The 21,103-nt window shown below is 37.2% G+C and overlaps 1 pseudogene; it reads left to right on the top strand.

Annotated features, from left to right (window-relative positions):
• The first annotated feature begins 52 nt into the window (after nucleotides 1-52).
• LOC137756361 (tRNA wybutosine-synthesizing protein 2 homolog) lies at nucleotides 53-12,761 on the top strand (annotated as a pseudogene).
• Nucleotides 12,762-21,103: the final 8,342 nt, after the last annotated feature.

The raw sequence follows: 21,103 nt of genomic DNA, 5'->3' as shown, positions 1-21,103 counted from the left end.
TAACACAAGGAAATAGGTGCTGTATGAAGAGGTAGGGGAAAAACTAGGAAAGATGCATTTCTACACAAATGGGACTAAGTGTTATTTGGGGGCTTTGAGCAGAAGAGAAAGGGTATGTAGTGGAGAATCAAAGAATTTGGGAAACCACAGGCAAGATTTGTGGGGCATTGGCAAAAAGTTTTGTGGTAAAGTCCTGAATTCTTATCCAGTTTTGTTAATGGCACTAAGAATATTGGATAAGGTACCAGTGAAGCAAGCAAAGACATTCAAGATTGTGAGGGCACAGAGACTTGGGTTATTTCTCCTGGCCATAAAAGGTCACACTTCCAAGGCTGGAGTAAGTGCTGCTTATGTTTGGTCCACATTTAAATTTCCTCAGACAGTCATGGAATGAAATCTCCCTTTGAAAGGCAGAAACCTATGGATAGACAACATTTCACAAAAAAGATTCCAAAGAGAACTGTAGCATTACCCAAGTTAGGAGGAATCCTCAGTGGTGCCTGCAAGACATAAGGTAACTTGGGGCCCTCAGAGAGCACATGAATGTTGACACAGATCCTGGTCAGTATCTGGCTATAGGTACCAATTGGCTAGCTTTCCAGAAAGAAACATCATTCCTAGGTTTTGCACTACTGCATTATCACACTGGTTCTGCACCAATATTTATACTTTCTGAGAATGTTTGAGGGTTCAGCTTTGAGGCTACTCTACAGATAATTGTCTAACCCATCAAAGCTGGTTGTTCTGGTCTTTCAGCTTTAGCATTTTCATTTTTTATTTCTTATGTGACTACTTCTGTTCTCAATTCGTGCTCAGTGAATATATTTCCTGTATTCCTTTCCCAGAATCCTGTTCCTTCAAAGGAGGTTCAGGATTGTTCACCTGCTCAAAGGCTGCCTCATTAAATATGTTGCTTGGTAGCAGGCCAGGGAGTTGGGTGGTCAGTTGAATTGGAGGATTTCCTTTGTTCTTGGCAGTGGTATGCTGACCTCTTGCTGCTGAATGAGGACTGTTTCCAAACCAAGCATTGGGGAAAACTGAGTAAGAGGAGGAAGTCTTTTGAATTTTTTCTCTAGGAACCACCAGGCTTGTCTGAAACTTTTGTCTATTTGGGGGCTTGTTCTATTTCAGAACCAGAACTCTGGGAGACCATTGCCTTGGCACGTGGAATTCAGGGCCTAGCAAAATGAAGGTGGATATCACTGGATAGCACTTAAACCCCAACAGTATGCTGCTAGGTGAGCAGGGCTCGGTTAAGCATGTGGATAATGGCATCAGGCTGGGGTAAACAGGGTGGTGATTAAAAAGAGCTAATATTTGTGACGGGCCATATAGATTACAAAGCTTTTTTTACATAGATCTCACTTGATTCTCACAAAACCTGGGAGATGGTTTTAGTATGCTATCTTTTTTATTGTGGTAAAATATACATAACAAAATTTACAGTTTTAACCATTTTTAAGTGCATAGTTCGGTGGCATTAAGAATATTCACATTGTGCAACTGTCATCACTATCCATCTCCAGAACTTTCGTATTTTCAAAAACTGAAACTCCATACCCATCAAACACTAATTCCCCATTCTCTCCTCCCCCCCAGCCCCTGGCAACCACCATTCTACTTTGTCTCTATGAATTTGACTATGCTACATACCTCATATAAGTGGAATCGTTAACACTTTTTCTTCTTGTGATTTGTTTATTTCACTTAGCATAATGTCTTCAAGGTTCATTTATGTTGTAGCATGTATCAGAATTTCCTTCCTTTTTAAGGCTGAATAATATTCCATTGTGTGTACATACCACATTTTGTTTATCCATTCATGCGTTGATGAACACTTGGGTTGCTTCCACCTTTTGACTATTGTGAATAATGCTGCTATGAACATGGGTGTACAAATATCTGTTTGAGTCCCTGCTTTTAATTCTTCTGGATATATACTTAGAAGTGGAATTGCTAGATGGTGTGGTAATTCTATGTTTAATTTTTTGAGAAACCATCATACTGTTTTCCACAGTGGCTGCACCATTTTACATTCCCACCAGGAATGCACAGGGGTTCCCATTTCATCCTCACCAACATTTGTTATTTTCTGGTTTGTTTTTTGTTTTTTTGATAATAACCACCCTAAAAAGTATGAAGTGGTATTACATTGTGATTTTGATTTGCATTTCTGTACTATACTGGAAAAACCTACTGTTCTCCTCTCCTGTGTGTCTCCTTTACTTTCACATAGAACACTTTACTTTTGACACTTCTGGTCACCAAATGTGTGGTGGGGGATTTTCCCCACAACAAGCAATTCTCTGCGACACCAGCTGGGTGTCGTACAGTTTAACTCAATTCTGACACTATCTACCTGGAGATAGCATCAAATTCACAGGTTAAGGGCTCAGTCCCACAAGACTGCTTTCCACCCCCACTTATGCCAATCGCAAGCCCAGGTTATCACCTGTGTTTTTGACCAAGTGGCTATAAATCAGAGGTTCCAACGACTCCCTCCTTGGGTTCAGTTAATTTGCTAGAGTGGCTCATAGAACTCGGGAGAACAGTTACTTTTATCAGTTTACTAAAGGATATGACAAAGGATACAGTTGAACAGCCATTTGAAGAGATATATAGGGTGAGTTCTTCAAGGGTCCCAAGTGCAGGAGCTTCTGTCTCTGAAGAGTTGGGGGTGCATCATTCTCCTGGTATGTGGATGTGTTCATCCACCTGGAAGCTCTTTGAACCCCCTACTTTGGGGATTTTTATGAAGGCTTTATCACATAGGCATGATCAATTATTACTCCATTTCCAGCTTCTCTCCCCTCTCTGGAGGAGGGGGAGGGGGCAGAGCCAAAAATTCCAAGCTTCTGATCATGGTTTGGTTATTCTGGTGACCAGCCCCCATCCAGGAGCTCACCCAGAGTTGCCTCATTAGAACAAAAGGTGCTGCTAGTGCTCTTATCATTTAGGAATTTATGAGGCTTTTAGGAGTCCTGTGTAAGGGATGGGGTCCAAGACCAAATATCAGAACAAGAGGTGCTCCTAGTGCTCTTAGGAAAAGGTTTTAGGAGCTCTGTGCCAGGAACCAGGGACATAACCAAATATATATATTTTCTGTTATCTAACACCTAAGGATTAATGAGGTTGAATGTCTTTTCATGTGCTTATTGGCCATTTGTAGATCTTCTTTGGAGAAATATCTATTTAAGTCCTTTTCTCATTTTTTAATCTGGTTGTTTGGTTTTTTTGTTGCTGTTGAGTTGTAGGAGTTTTTAAAAATATATTCTGGGGACTTCCCTGGCGGTCCAGTGGTTAAGACTCTGTGCTTCCACTGCAGGGGGCACGGGTTTGATCCCTGGTTGGGGAAGATCCTGCATGCAGCGTGGCCAAAAAAAAAAAAAATATATATATATATATATATATATATATATATATATTCTGGATCCTAATCCCATATCAGATACATGATTTCCAAATATTTTTCCCATTTTGTGGGTTGTCTTTTTACTCTGTTGGTAGTGTCCTTTGGATACACAAAAGTTTTAAATTTTGATGGAGTTCATCTTATCTATTTTTTTATTTGTTGCCTGTGCATTTGGTATCATTTCCAAGAAATCTTTGCCGAAACCAGTGTCATGAAACTTTTCTCCTATGTTTTCTTCTGAGAGTTTTATAGGTTTAGCTCTTACATTTAGATCTTTGGTCCAGTTTGAGTTAATTTTTGTATATGGTTTAAGGTAAAGGTCCAACTTCATCCTTTAGCATGTGGATATCCAGTATTCCCAGCGCCATTTGTTCAAAAGACTGCCCTTTCCCCACTGAATGGTCTTGACACCCTTGTTGAAAATCATTTGACCATTGACCATATATGTGAGCGTTTATTTCTGGACTCCCTATTCTATTCCATTGATCTATATGTCTGTCTTATGCCAGTGCCACACTGTTTTGATTATCGTACAATAGATTTGTAGTAAGTTTTTAAATCAGGAAGTGTGAGACCTCCAACTTTGTTCTTTTTCAAGATTGTTGTAACTTCAAAATCCCTTGGGATTCCATGTGAATTCTAGGATAGATTTTTTTAAAAATTTCTTCCAAAATGTCATTGGGATTTTAATAGGGATTGCTTTGAATTTGTAGATTGCTTTTGGTGGTATTGACATCATAACAATATTGAATCTTCCAGCTCATGAACATGAATGTCTTTCTATTTATTTGTATATTCCTTAATTTCTTTCAGTAACCTTTTGTAATTTTCAGCATAAAAGTCTTTCACCTTCTTGGTTAAGTTTAATCCTGAGTATTTTATTGTTTGATGTATATATATGTATATATATTTGACATGTAACATTATATTATTTTCAGGTGTGCAACATAATGATTCAATATTTGTATATATTGCAAAATGATCACCACAGTAAGTCTAGTTAACAGTCATCACCACACATAATTACAACTTTCTTGTCTTGTGATGAGAACTTTTAATATCTACTCTCTTAGCAACTTTCAGGTACACAATGCAGTATTACTAACTATATTCACCATGCTTTACATTACATCCCAGGTCATATTTATTTTATAACTGGAAGTTTGTATCTTTTGACCACCTTCACCCTCTGGCAACCACCAGTCTGTTCTAACTATGAGGTTTGTTTTTTTTTTTTTTTTAGGACTCCACATGTAAGAGAGCTCATATGGTATTTCTCTGACTTATGTCACTTAGCGTAGTGCCTTCAAGGTCCATCCGTGTTGTCACAAATGGCAAGATTTACTTCTTTTTATGGCTGAATAATATTCCTTTGTATATGTATACTACATTTTCTTTATCCATTCATCCATCCATGGACACTTAGGTTGCTTCCATATCTTGGCTATTGTAAATAATGCTGCAATGAGTATTGGGGTGCATATATTTTTTAAAGTTAGTGTTTTTGTTTCCTTAAGATAAATACCCAAAAGTGGAATTGCTAGATCATGTAGTAGTTCTATTTTTAATTTTTTGAGGAAACTCCATACTGTTTTCCATAGTGGCTGTACCAATTTACATTTCCATCAACAGTGCACAACAGTTCCCTTTTCTCCACACCCTCACCAACACTTGTTATCTCTTGTCTTTTTGATAATAGCCATTCCGACAGATGTGAGGTGATATCTCATTGTGGTTTTTGATTTGCATTTCCCAGAAGACTAGTTGTGTTGAGCACCTTTTCATGTATGTTGACCATGTGTATGTCTTCTTTGGAAGAAAGTCCGTTCAGATCCTCTGCCCATTTTTTAGTCGGATTGTTTGCTTTTTTCCCTTTTGATTGTTATGAGTTCTTTATATATTTTGGATATTAACCCCTTATCAGATATATGATCTGCAAATGTTTTCTCCCATGCAGTAGGTTACCTTTTCATTTTGTTGATGATTTCCTTTGCTGTACAGAAGCTTTTTGGTTTGATGTAGTCCACTTGTTTATTTTTGGTTTTGTTTCTTTACTTACTCTTTTGGATGCTATTATAAATGGAATTGTTTTCTTAATTTCCTATACAGATTGTTCATTCTTAGTGTGTAGAAATGCAACTGGCTTTTGTATGTTATTTTTTTATACCTTAAATATATATATTTTTTAATTAAAAATGTGTAAAAACATTACTACAGAAACATTACCTAAGTTCAGAAATGAACTGAGTTATTATTTGTAAGTGGGTCCTTCAATATGATTTTAATATTTGGGAAAATATAAATATGTTTTAGTAATTCTGATGAAATTTAGAATTCCAGTATTTTGGGGTTTTTTTGTTTGTTTTTGTTTTCAATTTTTATTGGGGTATAATTGATTTACAATGTTGTGTTAGTTTCAGGTGTACAGCAAAGTGAATCTGTTATACAAGTACATATATCCACGCTTTTTTAGATTCTTTTCCCATATAGGCCATTACAGAGTGTTGAGTAGAGATCCCTGTGCTGTACAGTAGATGCTCATTAGTTACCTTTTATATATATATAGTGTGTATGTGTCAATCCCAATCTTCCAATTTATCTCTTCTCCCCCCTTACCCCCCAGTAGCCATAAGTTTATTTTCTACATATGTAACTCTATTTTGGTTTTGTATATAAGTTCATTTGTAGGCTTTTTTAATTTTAATTTTAATTAATTAATTTTTTAAACATTTTTATTGGAGTATAATTGTGTAGCCTTTTTTTAGATTCCACATATAAGCGATATCATATGATATTTGTCTCTCTCTGTCTGAGTTACTTCACTCAGTATGAGAATCTCTAGGTCCATCCATGTTGCTGCAAGTGGCATTATTTTGTTCTTTTTTATGGCTGAGTAATATTCCACTGTATATATATACCATATCTTCTTTATCCATTCCTCTTTTGATGGACATTTAGGTTGCTTCCATGTCCTGGCTATTGTGAGTAGTGCTGCAATGAATATTGCGGTACAAGTAACTTTTCAAATTATGGTTTTCTCTGGATATATGCCCAGGAGTGGGATTGCTGGGTCATATGGTAGCTTTACTTTTAGTTTTTTAAGGAACCTCCATACTGTTCTCCATAGTGGCTGTATCAGTTTGCATTCCCACCAACAGTGTAGGAGGGTTCCCTTTTCTCCACACCCTCTCCAGCATTTATTGTTTGTAGGTTTTTTGATGATGGCCATTCTGACCGGTGTGAAGTAATACCTCATTTTAGTTTTGATTTGCATTTCTCTAATAATTAGTGATGTTGAGCATCTTTTCATGTGCTTTTTAACCATCTGTATGTCTTCTTTGGGGAAATGTCTGTTTAGATCCTCTGCCCATTTTTTGACTGGATTGTTTGTTTTTTTGATATTGAGCTTCATGAGTTGTTTGTATATTTTGGAGACTAATCCCTTGTCGGTTGCTTTGTTTGCAAATATTTTCTCCCATTCTGAGGGTTTTCTTTTTGTTTTGTTTATGGTTTCATTTGTGTGCAAAAACTTTTAAGTTTAATTAGGTCCCATTTGTTTACTTTTGTTATTTTGTACTCTGCAAGTTTGCTGAGTTCATTTATTAGTTCTAATGAGTTTTTTCGGGGGAGGAATATTTAGGCTGTTCTCCATATGAGATTGTGTCATCTGCAAACAGGTAATTTTAGTTCTTCCTTTCCAATTTGGATGCCTTTTATTTAATTCTCTTGCCTAATTTCTATGGCTAAAACTTCCTTTTCGATGTTGAATATTATTTATCTGAGAGTGTCTTAATTTCTCCCTCATTTCTGAAGGACAGTTGTGCCAGATACAGAATTCTCAGTTGACATTTATTCTTTCAGCCCTATAAATATATTATCTCACTTCTTCTGGTCTCTGAGGTTTCCACTGAGAAATTTGCTGATCATCTCATTGAAGATCCCTTGCACGTAAGAGTAGCTTTTTCATGCTCCTTTCAAGATTCTCACTATAGCTGTTGACAGTTTGATTATAATGTGTCTTGGCGTAGGCCTCTTTCAGTTTATCTTACTTAGAGTTCATTGAGATTCTTGGACTTGTGAATCCATGTTTCTCCTCGAATTTGAGAAGTTTTCAGCCATTATTTCTTCAAATAACCTCTCTGCTCTTCTTTCTTTCAACCTCTGGGACTCTCATAATGCATATGTTGCTTGATTATGTCCCATTAGTCTTTTAATCTCTGTCCACTTCATTCTTTTTTGCTCCTCAGACTTGATAGTTTCAAATGATAACTTCAGCTTCACTGATTGTTTCTTCTTGTCAGTCTATTGTTGAACCCCTCTAGTGAATATTTTAGTTGAGTTACTATATTTTCAGCTCTAGAATTTCTTTTTTGTTCCTTTTTATAATTTTTGTTTCTTTGTTGGTATTCTCATTTAAAAAATATATTCCTTTCCTCATTCCTTTGGTTCTTTGTGTTTTCCTTTAGTTCTCTGAGCATATTTAAGATAATTGTTTTAGTCTTTGGTACTTCTGGTGCCTGTGCCTTTTCAGGGACAGTTTCTGCCACTTTATTTTCTTCCTTTGAATGTGGCATATTTTCCTATTTCTTTGTATGCTTTGTGATTTTTTAAATTGAAAATTGGGTATTTGAAAAAAACAGCCTTGCAGGTAGGCTGTGTGCTGGGGAAGACATTTACTAATTAGCAAGGCTTGCTCTGGGCCTTGGAATCAGCCTCATGTGAAGGCTTAAAGTCTTCTTGGACCTTTTCTAGGCGTACATCTCGCCTAGGCCACTGTGTGTGCTTTTTCAATTCCCTTAAATACGCATCTGTTTTTAAGTGTCTTAATTTCCAAAAGACTCTCACCACTGCTTCTTCTGGGGGCCATTGATGTTCTGTTGTGTTCTTCCACCTCTAATCTCTTGCCCCAGATGTTGCGAGACTGTAGTCCCTCTGCAGCTTTCTCGAGCGGTGTCCACCATTTCCTATCTTTTCCTAGCCTGAGATCCGAGCTATACCACTTTTCTCTTTCTGAACTCTAAGAGACCAGTACCTCAGGCAGCCCCTAGACAGATTAGAACATTGCAAAAAAGGTCTGCCTTCCTCTTTCCAGTTTGAGGGAGGGAATTGACAGCCAGGCCACTGCATCTCCCAGACTGTGCTTCCGTGCACTACAGGGTAAGGAGAGGTGGGGTACAAGTAAGTAAAAATACCATGGAATTTCCTTCCATTTCCTATGTGGCTTTTTCTTGATTAAGGTTTCGCTTGGTTGCTATAGACTGTTTTCCAGATCTCCTGTAAAGTTATTTTTTGCTAATTTCTAGTTGATTTTTTAAAAATGTTAATGTGGGTGGGGGGAAGGGGAACCTGGAGTTTCCTAGTTTACCAACTTGCAGATGTCACTGAAATAAACAGTATTCTATCTGTTTTATAAACAGAGATACCAGTGTTTAGATAGTGACTTATACAAGGTTCACAATTAATGAGGACAAAAGCTGGGCTTTGATTCTATTTCTTTTTCCAGGTTTTGTGATTTTTTTAAAAATAAACTTTGTATTTTAGGATAGTTTTAGATTTACCAGAAAGTTGTAAAAATAGTACAGAGAGTTCCCATATCCACCCACTCCCTGCCCTGCACACAGTTACCCCTTTTATCAACATGTTACATTAGTATGGTACATTTGCTACGATCAGTGAACCCATACTGATGAACTAAAGTCCATACTTTTTTCAGATCTCCTTAGTTTTTACTTAATGTCTTTTTCTGTTCTAGGATCCAATCCAGGACACCACGTTAGATTGTTCTCATGTCTCCTTTGGTTCCTGTTGATTGTGACAGTTTCTTAGAATTTCTTTGTTTTGATGACCTTGACAGTATTGAGGAGTACTATTCAGGTATTTTGTAGACTGTGCCTCAATTGGGATTTGTCTAATTTTTTTCCTCATGATGAGAATGGGGTTATGGGTGTTTGAGAGGAAGACCACAAAGGTAAAATACCATTCTCATCATATCATAACAAGGCTTTGATGAGCTGACCAGCCTTTGCCAGCTTTTTCCTCCATAAAGTTATTTTCCCCACGTTCTATACTCTATTCTTTGGAAGTTAGTCACTAAGTCCAGCCCACTTTCAAGAAGGGTTGGGGAAGATTAAGGTCCACTTCCTGGAGGGTGAGAATCTACATAAATTATTTAGCATTCTTCTATAAGGAAGAATTATTTATTTTGTTTCTCAAATTGTTCCAGCTTTGTTCATTAGAAACTCTTTCACGTTGGACCCTATATCCCTTTGGCATGTCCCCATTGTTTTGTTCTTTGAGCACTTCCTTACTTTCTGGCACTACAGGTTGCTCATTTTATATATTCCCTGCCACAGCCATGGGAGAACCAGCCATTTCTCCAAGGAGACCTGGTTCCTTTTAGTAAATCAGAATGTCTTCCAGAATATGAAAGATCTAGATGACTGTAATAGAACCAGTGGAAACCCATTTGGAGGGGTATGTGTGTGTAGGAGGTGGTTAACAGGAGCAAAAGAAAAAGGGAAATCTGGAAGGGTCATAATCCAATTCTCTTGAATGATAGTTTACTATCCATTTGGAGGCAATTTAAGAGCACAAACTAAGAGATACCTTGGGTTCAGATGCCAGCTCTGTCACTTTCTAGCTGTGTGTCTGTGAACCTCAGTTTCCTCATCTGTAATGTGGATATAATAACCTCATGAGGTTGTTGGGATGATGATGAAGTGATTTATTTATTTATGTATTTATGTACTTACCACACTCTGCAGCATGTGGGATTTTAGTTCCCCAACCAGGGATCGAACCTGCGCCCCCTGCAGTGGAAGCACAGAATCTTAACCACTGGACCGCCAGGGAAGTCCTGATGATTAAGTGATTTAGAACACAAGCTTTTGCACAGTGCCTTGCACATGGTAAGCATTCACATCTTAGCTATTATTCTTAGTTTCAGTTCTTGTCTGAACTAGCTACTGTAATGTCACGAACAACTGTGAGCTCTCACTTTTTAAATTTGATGCCTTTGTTATTCACCTTCCTTCTTGTTATATTTCTTTCCCTAGGAATGATTTTGGTGGGACCCAGTGCATCTTCTCATTTGAGATATCACCGAGAAGCTGTGAGTGATGTCATTGCCCTGTACTGGAGAAGCACTGGTGTGGGGGGGTCTCTATGCAGGTGATGATTCTAGGGACCATGGGCTTGAAGTAGTAGCCTATTCCCCAGACCCCTATTCAGGTCCAGTCTACTCTTGAAACTCTTGAATCAGTGTTTTTCTTCAAGGCCATGAGAAAATTGTGTTGTTCAAATATGGTATATTCCTATTAAAGTGCAGTGAACTCCAAATCTGTTTTTGTTAATAGAATAAAAATTCTTTATTACCTTCCCGGCAAATTTAATGTCCCCTTTTCAGGTAAGCTCTTTAAAATGTAAGAAGAAATTGTCTTCCTTTTGATCATACGATTCTCCTCCTAAAGGCTCTTCCTGTTTCACCGTGGATGAAGTCTAAAGTCCTCCTCCTGAATGTCAGCACCCCCTATTAGATTGCCACATTTTTTATACCCGTGAACCTTCTCCCATGACTCCCATGCCTGACACGTTTTCTCATCATTTCCTTCACTAGACTGTCATTCAAATAACCTTTTAAACTCTGCCCAGAGTAATGTGAAGAGTGCTAATACCTCCCTATCTACTGTCTTTTGAACACTACTGTTCAGTTATTACCTAGAATGCACTGGCCTTTGGTAAGTGTATGGTATAAATACTCAAAGTACTCAATGTTTGGTTGTGTTTCTATGTATCTTCTAAATATTTGTATTAATGTTGTCTTATCCCTAAAGAACAGGTATGTAAGTACCCCAGTCAATATAGTACTAAGTATCTGCTTATTGATAATGAGGAGGAAGATAAAGATAGGTCTAGAGTATAGTCATCGACAAATTTGAATAAGGGGACTTCTTACATCTGAGGTACTCAGTGTCTCTGCCTTCTTAAGTCCCTTGGCTGTGATTATAGGAAATTAACTCCCAACTCAGTCCACAGCTGGGTGTTCCTTCAAGGAGATTGCTATTTCTGAGTCTTAGAGCTTGGAACCTATATTTATGGTTGGCCACGTGGGACCCATAATCTCAACCAGTGTCTAATCTTCCTGTAGGGATTGACTATTTTACATTACCATTCCTAGTTTATGCTGATGCTGCCTTCATCCATGCCTGTGATTGGAATCCTCATGCTCTACCTGCTCTGAGAAAAATATCTTAGAGATAAATGGAGTAGCAGATCGGTGCCAAATATACTTTGAGGATAACGGGAAGGTGAGTACAGGGGAAATACATCTTTTGAGTGACTTTCCACATATACTACCAGGCAGTGACTTTCAGAAAATATCCAAAGTAAGACCAACTGTGTTGTTTACCTTCATCATCTCACTATACAAAGTACTGTTCTTATATTGAATGATTTCACTTATAGAATTTGAGTGATACATGTAGATAGTTAGTTGCATGTAATTGGGTAAAGGAGGAGATGGGTAAGCAGCCAAGGTCTGGAACTAGTACAGAAAGATAATAAAATGGTTGAAATAAAACTATGGGACTTTAGATTTTTAATGCTGTTTAAAGATGTGGATTGCCTGCTCTAAAAGAAATTGGAGAGGAAAATGATGGGAGAAATGTTAAGTTGGAGTGAAAACTCATGAAAAATGAGTCTTCCTTATTTCCTACAAAATAAAGTGGAGAAGCATTTGTTTCTTTGTTTTTCGTCTTTTCAAAATACACAAGTGGAAAAGAGAATTCGGAAAATCTTCATAGTCATTTTCCCTCTTGCTGTGCTATGGCTATGTCCTATTTGAAAGTACTGCTGTTGTTCCTCATTTCATTTTCTTTACACCTCTTGTAGCTGAAACTGTTGCACATTGCTGACAGGGTAGTTCTTGGGCTGGTCCTTAGCTCTGAAGAAGGCTGGTTCATTGCCTGCCAAATGTTACACCAGGACACTGGAGGCATTTTGCATGTCCACTGAAATGTGGAACCTTTCCTGAAGAAGAATCTAGCTTCCTGGAAGCAGGGACATAGAAGAGAAGCGGCACTGTTAGTATCCTCAGCAAATTATCAATGACAGGCGGAAATATAAAGCTACTAGGGTGTCTGTGAGGGAAATGCTGGTGGTAGTCACCGAACCACAGTGGCAAAGGTGGGCTCAACCTGTAGAAACTCACGTTGCCGTTCTCTACCAACAAGAGCACAGTAAACCATGGAAGACACAGATCTTGCATATTCAGCTAGTAAAATCCTGTGGTGCCCATGTGGATCACAGAGTTCTGGATATGAACCGCCACCCCTGTCCTCTAATTGACTAGAGGAGGTGAATCCAGGGGCACAAGGGTTCCATCTGTGAGTAAGCTTCCATAGTTGATTCCCTTAATTTATTAGTTCAACTCAAGTTGTAATCCCCTTGTCTCCTAGTGATGTGTTTTAATTTTTTTTAAAGAAAAAACAGCTTTATTGAACTATAATTCACACTTAAAGTATACAATTCAGTGGTTTTTAGTATACTCACAGAGTTCTAGAACCATCACCATAGTCAATTTTAGAATATTTTTGTCACCTCAAAAGAAACCCTATAACCTTTAGGTATAAGCACCCCAATCCCCTATTCCCTCAAGCCCTGGGCAACCACTAATGTATATTTTGTCTCTGTTTGCCTATTCTGGATATTTCATATAAATAGAATCATATAATATGTGGTCCTTTGTGACTGGCTCCTTTTACTTAGCATAATGTTTTAAGGTTCATTCATGTAGTAGCACGTATTAGTACTTCATTCCATATGTATGTGAGAGAGAGAGAGTGTGTGTGTGTGTGCACGTGCATGCACGCACATAACAGCTATATTGAGACATTATTCATATAACATACAATTCACACATTTAAAGTGAACAATTCAGTGGTATTTAGTATAATCACAGAGGTATGCAAATATCAGTCATTTTAGATAAATTTAGAACACCTGTTTTCAGTTCTTTTGGGGCATGTACCTAGGAGTGGAATTGCTAGGTCATATGGTAATTCTGTGTTTAACTTTTTGAGAAAGTGCCAAGCTTTCCAGGGTGGCTGTACCATTTTATAGTCCCACAAGCAATGTACAAAGTTTCCATTTCCTCCACATCCTTTTTTCTGTTTGTTTTGTTTTTTAAAATTTATTTATTTATTTATTTATTTTTGGCTGCATTGGGTCTTCGTTGCTGCGTGCGGGCTTTCTCTAGTTGTGGCGAGCGGGGGCTACTCTTTGATGCAGTGCGTGGGCTTCTCATTGTGGCGGCTTCTCTTGTTGCAGAGCACGGGTTCTAGGTGCGTGGGCTTTAGTAGTTGTGGCCCGCGGTCTCAATAGTCGTGGCCTGCGGGCTCTAGAGCGCAGGCTCAGTAGTTGTGACGCACGGGCTTAGTTGCTCCACGGAATGTGGGATCTTCCCGGACCAGGGCTCGAACCTGTGTGCCCTGCACTGGCAGGCAGGTTCTTAACCACTGCGCCACCAAGGAAGTCCCCCTCCACATCCTTATCAACACTTGTTACTTTGGTTTTTTGCTTATGACCAGCCTAGTGGGTGTGAAGTGGTATCTCCTTGTGGTTTTGTTTTGCATTTCTCTAATAATGCTGTTGAACATTTTTTCATTTGCTTGCTGGCCATTTGTATAACTTCTTTGGAAAATGTCTGTTCAAGTCTTTTGTCCACTTTCTAATTGGGCTGTCAATATGTTGTTGAATTGTAAGAGCTCTTTATATATTCAAGATATTAGAACCTTATTAGATGCCTGATTTGCAAATATTCCCTTCCATTCTGTGGTGGTTTTTTTTTAATTAATTAATGAATTTATTTTATTTTTGGCTGTGTTGGGTCTTCGTTTCTGTACGAGGGCTTTCTCCAGTTGCAGTGAGTGGGGACCACTCTTCATCGCGGTGCACAGGCCTCTCTTGTTGCGGAGCACAGGCTCCAGACGTGCAGGCTCAGTAGTTGTGGCTCACGGGCCTAGTTGCTCTGCGGCATGTGGGAATCTTCCCAGACCAGGGCTCGAACCCGTGTCCCCAGCATCGGCAGGCAGATTCTTAACCACTGTGCCACCAGGGAAGCCCTGTGGTTTTTTTTTTAAGGCTTAATTTTTTTGTGTGGGTGGAGCAGTTTGTAGGTTCATAGAAAATTCAAGAGAAAGGTACAGAGATTTCCCATGTACCTCCTGCCTCTATACATACATAGCCTCCCCCATTTTCAACATACCCCACCAGAGTGGTACTTTTATTACAACTGATGAATCTGTATCAACACATCGTAATTACCCAAAGTTCATAGTTTATCTTAGTGTTCACTCTTGATGCTGTACATTCTGTGGGTTTGGGCAAATGTATAATGACTTATGTCAGTCATTGTAGTATCATACAGAATATTCCACTGCCTTAAAAAATCCTGTGTACTCAGTGCCACCACTCGCCCCACAACCCCTGGATACCACTGATCCTTTTTACTGTTTCTACAGTTTTGCCTTTTCCAGAATGTTATATAGTTGGAATGATACAGTATGTAGCCTTTTCAGTTTGTGTTCTTTAAGTAATAAGCATTTAAGGTTCTTCTATGTCTTTTCATGGCTTGATAGCTCATTTCTTTTTAGCACTGAGTAATATTCCATTGTCTAGATATACCACAGTTTATTTATCCATTTACCTACTGAAGGACATCTTGTTTGCTTTCAAAAGTTTTGGCAATTGTGAATAAAGCTACTATACATACTTGTGTGCACATTTTCATGTGGACATAAGTTTTCACTTCCTGTAGGTAAATACCAAGGAATGTGATTGCTGGATTGTATTGGAAGAATATGTTTAGTTTTGTAAGAAACCACCAAGCTGTCTTTCAAAGTGGCTGTACGAGTTTATATTTGTACTAGCAATGAATGAGAGTTCTGCTGTTCAACATCTTTGCCACTATTTAGTGTTGTCAGTGTTCTGGATTTAGGGCATTTTAATAGGTGTATAGTGATATCTCCTTGTTATTTAATTTGCAATTCCCTGATGACATATGGCGTGGAGCTTCTTTTCATATGCTTATTTGCCATCTGTATATCTTCTTCAGTGAGGTGTCTGTTAAGGTGTAAGGCCCATGTTTTAATCGAGGTACTTGTTCTCTTATTGTTTTTATTTTAATCATTCATTCTTTAATAATTAGAGCTCAGTTACAAAAGCATTGGCTCTTTTAACATGATTTTTCATTAAGGTATTGTTGATTTACAATATATATAAGTTTCAGGTGTACATAGTGATTCACAACTTTTAAAGGTTATACTTCATTTATAGTTATTATAAAATATTGACTATATTCCCTGTGCTGTGCAATATATCCTTGTAGCGTATTTATTTTATACATGGTAGTTTGTAACTTTTAATCCCCTACCCCTATATTTCCCCTTCCCACTTCCCTCTCCCCACTGGTAACCACTAGTTTGTTCTCTATATCTGTGAGTCTGCTCCTTTTTTTTGTTATATTCACTAGTTTGTTTTATGTTTTAGATTCCACATATAAATGATATCATACAGTATTTGTCTTTGTCTGATTTATTTCACTTAGAATAATGTATTCCAAGTCCATCCATTTTGTTGTAATTGGCAAAATTTCATTCTTTTTTATAGCCAAGTAGTATTCCATTGTATATATATACCACATCTTCATTTTCCATTCGTCTGTTGAAAGACATTTAGGTTGCTTTCACATCTTGGCTATTGTAAATAATGCTGCTATGAATATTGGGGTGCATGTATCTTTTCGAATTAATGTTTTTGTTTTTGTTGGATATATGCCCAGGAGTGGAATTGCTGGATCATATGGTAGTTCTATTTTTAGTTTTTTGAGGAACCTCCCTACTGTTTTCCACAGTGGCTGCATCAGTATACATTCTCACCGACAGTATACCAAAAGGGTTCCCTTTTCTCTACATCTTCTCCAGCATTTCTTATTTGTGGTTTTTTTTTTATGATAGCCATCTGACAGGCATGAGGTGATATCTAATGGTTTTGATTTGCCTTTCTCTGATGATTAACAATGTTGAGCATCTTTACATGTGCCTGTTGACCATCTATATGTCTTCTTTGGAAAAATGTCTATTCAGCTGTTCTGCCCACTTTTTAATTGAGTTGTTTGTTTTTTTGATGTTGAGTTGTATGAGCTGTTCATACATTTTGGATATTAATCCCTTATCGGTCATATCATTTGCAAATATTTTGTCTAATTCAGTAGGTTGTCTTTTTGTTTTGCTGATGGTTTCCTTTGCTGTGCAAAAGCTTTTAAGTTTAATTAGGTCCCAATTGTTTATTTTTGCTTTTGTTTCCTTTACCTTAAGAGATAGATCCAAAAAAATATTGCTGCAGTTTATGTCACAGTGTTCTGCCTCTGTTTTCTTTTAGGAGTTTTATGGTTTCTGGTCTTACATTTAGGTCTTTAATCTATTTTGAGTTTTTTTTTTATATGGTGTAAGAAAATATTCTAATTTCCTTCTTTTACATGTAGCTGTCCAGTTTTCCCAACACTACTTATTGAAGAGACTGTCTTTTCTCCATTGTATATTCTTGCCTCCTTTGTCGTAGATTAATTGACCATAGGTGTGTGGGTTTATTTCTGGGCTTTCTATCCTGTTCCATTGATCTATATGTCTGTTTTTGTGACAGTACCATGCTGTTTTTGATTACTTTATCTTTGTACTATAGTCTGAAGCCAGAGAGCATGGTACCTCCAGCTCTGTTTTTGTTTCTCAAGATTGTTTTGGCTATTCGAGGTCTTTTGCATATCCATACACATTTTAGAATTATTTGTTCTAGTTCTGTGAAAAATGCCATTGGCATTTTGATAGGGATTGCATTGAATCTGTAGATTGCCTTGGGTAGTATGGTCATTTTAACAATACTGATTCTCCAAATCCGTGAACACGGTGTAGCTTTCCATCTGTTTGTGTTGTCTTCAATTTCTTTCATCAGTGTCTTACAGTTTTCTGGGTACAGGTCTTTTACCTCCTTAGGTAGGTTTATTCCTAGGTATTTTATTCTTTTTGATGTGATAGTAAATGGGATTGTTTCCTTAATTTCTCTTTCCTTTTTTTTTCATTTATTTATTTATTTATTTATTTATGGCTGTGTTGAGTCTTTGTTTCTGTGCGAGGGCTTTCTCTAGTTGCGGCAAGTGGGGACCACTCTTCATCGCGGTGCGTGGGCCTCTCACCATCGCGGCCTCTCTTGTTGCGGAGCACAGGCTCCAGACGCGCAGGCTCAGTAATTGTGGCTCACGGGCCCAGCTGCTCCGCGGCATGTAGGATCTTCCCAGACCAGGGCTCGAACCCGTGTCCCCTGCATTGGCAGGCAGATTCCCAACCACTGCGCCACCAGGGAAGCCCAGTTTCTCTTTCTGATACTTCATTGTTAGTGTACAGAAATGCAGCAGATTTCTGTATGTTAATTTTGTATCCTGCACCTTTACTGAATTCATTGATGAGCTCTAGTAGTTTTTTGGTGGTGTCTTTAGGATTTTTTTCTATATAGTATCGTGTCATCTGCGAACAGTGACAGTTTTACTTCTTTTCCAATTTGGATTCCTTTTTTTCATCTGATTGTTGTGGCTAGGACTTCAATACTCTGCCCATTTTTCAATTGTATTTTTTTGGCTGTTGAGTTGTATGAGATCTTTATACATTTTGGATATTAGCCCCTTATCAGATATATGATTTATAAATATTTTCTCCCATTTGGTAGGTTGCCTTTTCATTTTGGTGATGGTTTCCTTTACTGTGCAGAAGCTTTTTGGTTTGATGTAGTCCCACTTGTTATTTTTGCTTTTGTTGCTTTTGCTTTTGGTGTCAAATCCAAAAAATTCTTACCAATATCAATATCAAGGAGATTACTGCCTATGTTTTCTTCTAGGAGTTCTTTTTAATGATTTCAGGTTTACGTTCACGTTTTTAAGTCATTTTGAGTTAATTTTTGTGTATGGTGTAAGGTAGTTGTCAAGTTTCATTCTTTTGCATGTGACTGTCCAGTTTTCCCAGTACCATTTATTGAAGAGACTGCCCTTTCCCAATTGTATATCTTAGCTCCTTTGTCATAAATTGACCGTATATGCATGGATTTGTTTCTGGGCTCTCTACTGTGTTCCATTGATCTATGTGTCTGTTTTTATGCGAATACCATACTATTTTGATTACTATGACCTTGTAATATAGTTTGAAATCAGTAAGTGTGATGCCTCCAGCTTTGTTCTTCTTTCTCAAGATTGCTTTGACTACTTGGGGTATTTTGTGGTTCCAAAGAAATTTTAAGATTATTTGTTGTATTTCTTTGGAAAGTGCCATTGGAATTTTGATAGGGATTGCACTGAATCTGTAGATTGCTTTGGGTGGTTTGGACGTTTTAACAACATTAATTCTTCTAGTCCATGAACATGGAATGTCTTTCCATTTATTCTTCTTTCATAAGTGTCTTCTAATTTTAAGTGTACAGGTCTTTCACCTCCTTGGTTAAATTTATTCTTAAGAATTTTTTTTGATGCAGTCGTAAAAGGGATTGTTTTCTTATTTTCTCTTTATGATAGTTCATTATTAATGTATAGAAATGCAACATTTTCTGATTTTGTATCCTGCAACTTTACTGAATTTGTTCATTAGTTCTAAGAATTTATTGATGGAGTCTTTAGGGTTTTCCATATATAATATGTCATCTGCAAATAGCAACAGTTTTACTATTTCATTTCTGATTGGAATGCCTTTTATTTCTTTTTCTTGCCTAATTGCTGTGGCTAGGACTTCCAATACTATGTTGAATAAAAGTGATGAGAGTGGGTATCCTTGTCTTGTTCCTAATCTTAGAGGAAGGTTTCAGTTTTTCTCCATTGAATGTGGTGTTAGCTTGGGCTTTTCATATATGGTCTCTATTATGTTAAGGTATGTTCCCTCTATGTACACTTTGTTGAGATTTTTTAAAATCATAAATGGATGTTGAATTTTGTTATATGCTTTTGCTGCATCTATTGAGATGTTCATATGATTTTTACCCTTCATTTTGTTAATGTGGTATATATCACATTGATTAATTTGCAGATGTTGAACCATCCTTGTTTCCCTGGAATAAATTCCACTTAATCATGGTCTGTGATTCTTTTATAGGGTTGATTTCATCTTGCTAATATTTTGTTGAGGATTTTTGCATCTGTGTTCATCACGGATATTGGCCTGTCATTTTCTTTTTGTGGTGTCCTTGCCAGGTTTTGTTATGAGGATAATACTGGCCTCGTAAAATGAGTTTGAAAGTGTTTCCTTCTTTTCTGTTTTTCTTTGGAAGAGTTTGGAAGGATTGGTGTTAATTTTACTTTAAATGTTTGGTACCATTCACCAGTGAAGCCATCTGGTCCTGGACTTTTGTTTGTTGGAAGGTTTTTGAATACTGATTTAATCTCCTTACCTTGTAATCAGTCTATTCAGATTTTCTGTTTCTTCATGATTCAGTTGTCATAGGTTGTATCTAGGAATTTATCCATTTCTTCTGGGTTGTCCAATTTATTGGCATAGTTGTTCATAGTTGTCTCTTATGATCCTTTTTATTTCATAAATTTTAAATTGAATGATGAAATCTCACACCATTCCACTCTGTTCCACCTGGAATCCCCAATCACTGACATAGTCTGCTCCTGACACACAACCACAGACCTCTCTTCATCTCATCATGTAGGTATTATATTACCTCACATCATCACAAGAAGAAGGGTGAGTACAGTACAATAAGATATTTTGAGAGAGAGAGAGAGAAAGCACATTCATATAATTTTTATTACAGTATATTGTTAGAATTGTTCTATTTTATTATGAGTTATTGTTGTTAATGTCTTATTATGTCTAATTTATGAATTAAATTTTATCATAGGTATGTATACATAGGAAAAAACATAGTATATATATATATGCTTCTATACTGTGCAGTTTCAGACATCCACGGGGGGATCTTGGAACATATCCTCCATGGGTAAGGGGGTACTACTGTATAGCTATCCTTGCTTGCTTTTGATTTCCATTTGAATGGAATATCTTATTCCAGGCCTTCTCTTTAATCGATATATGTCCTTAAAGTTGAAGTCAGTCTCTTGCAGGCATTATATAGTTGGGTCTTGGTTTGTTTGTTTTTTTAATTTGTGCAGCCACTCTTGGTCTTCTGATTGGAGAGTTTAGTTTACATTTAGAGTAATTATTGATATGTATGGTCTTATCACATTGTTAATTGGTTTCTGGCTATTTGTAGTTCATTTATTCCTTTCTTCCTCTCTTTGTCTCTTCTTTTGTGGTTTGATGACTTTCTATTTTTAATTTTTTTTATTAAGTTGTATTTGACATATAACACTGTGTAAGTTTAAGGTGTACATTATATTGATTTGATACATTTATTTTGCAGTATGATTGCCATTGTACCATTAACACCTCTATTGCATCACATAGTTATCATTTCTTCTAATATTGGGAACAATTTAGATTAGTTCCTTAGCAAATTTAATGTTTAATACAGTTTTGTTGTCTATAATCACTGTACTGTGTATAGGTCTCTAAGAATTATTTATCTATTTGAAAGTATTTACTCTTAAATGACATCTCTCCCATTCTCCCACCCCCCAGCGCCTGGTAAAGACCATTT

Source organism: Eschrichtius robustus, chromosome X (genome assembly GCF_028021215.1).
Source record: "Eschrichtius robustus isolate mEscRob2 chromosome X, mEscRob2.pri, whole genome shotgun sequence".
Lineage (NCBI taxonomy): Eukaryota > Metazoa > Chordata > Mammalia > Artiodactyla > Eschrichtiidae > Eschrichtius > Eschrichtius robustus.
Note: the sequence above shows the minus strand (reverse complement) of the source record. Positions and strands in the feature narration are given on the sequence as shown.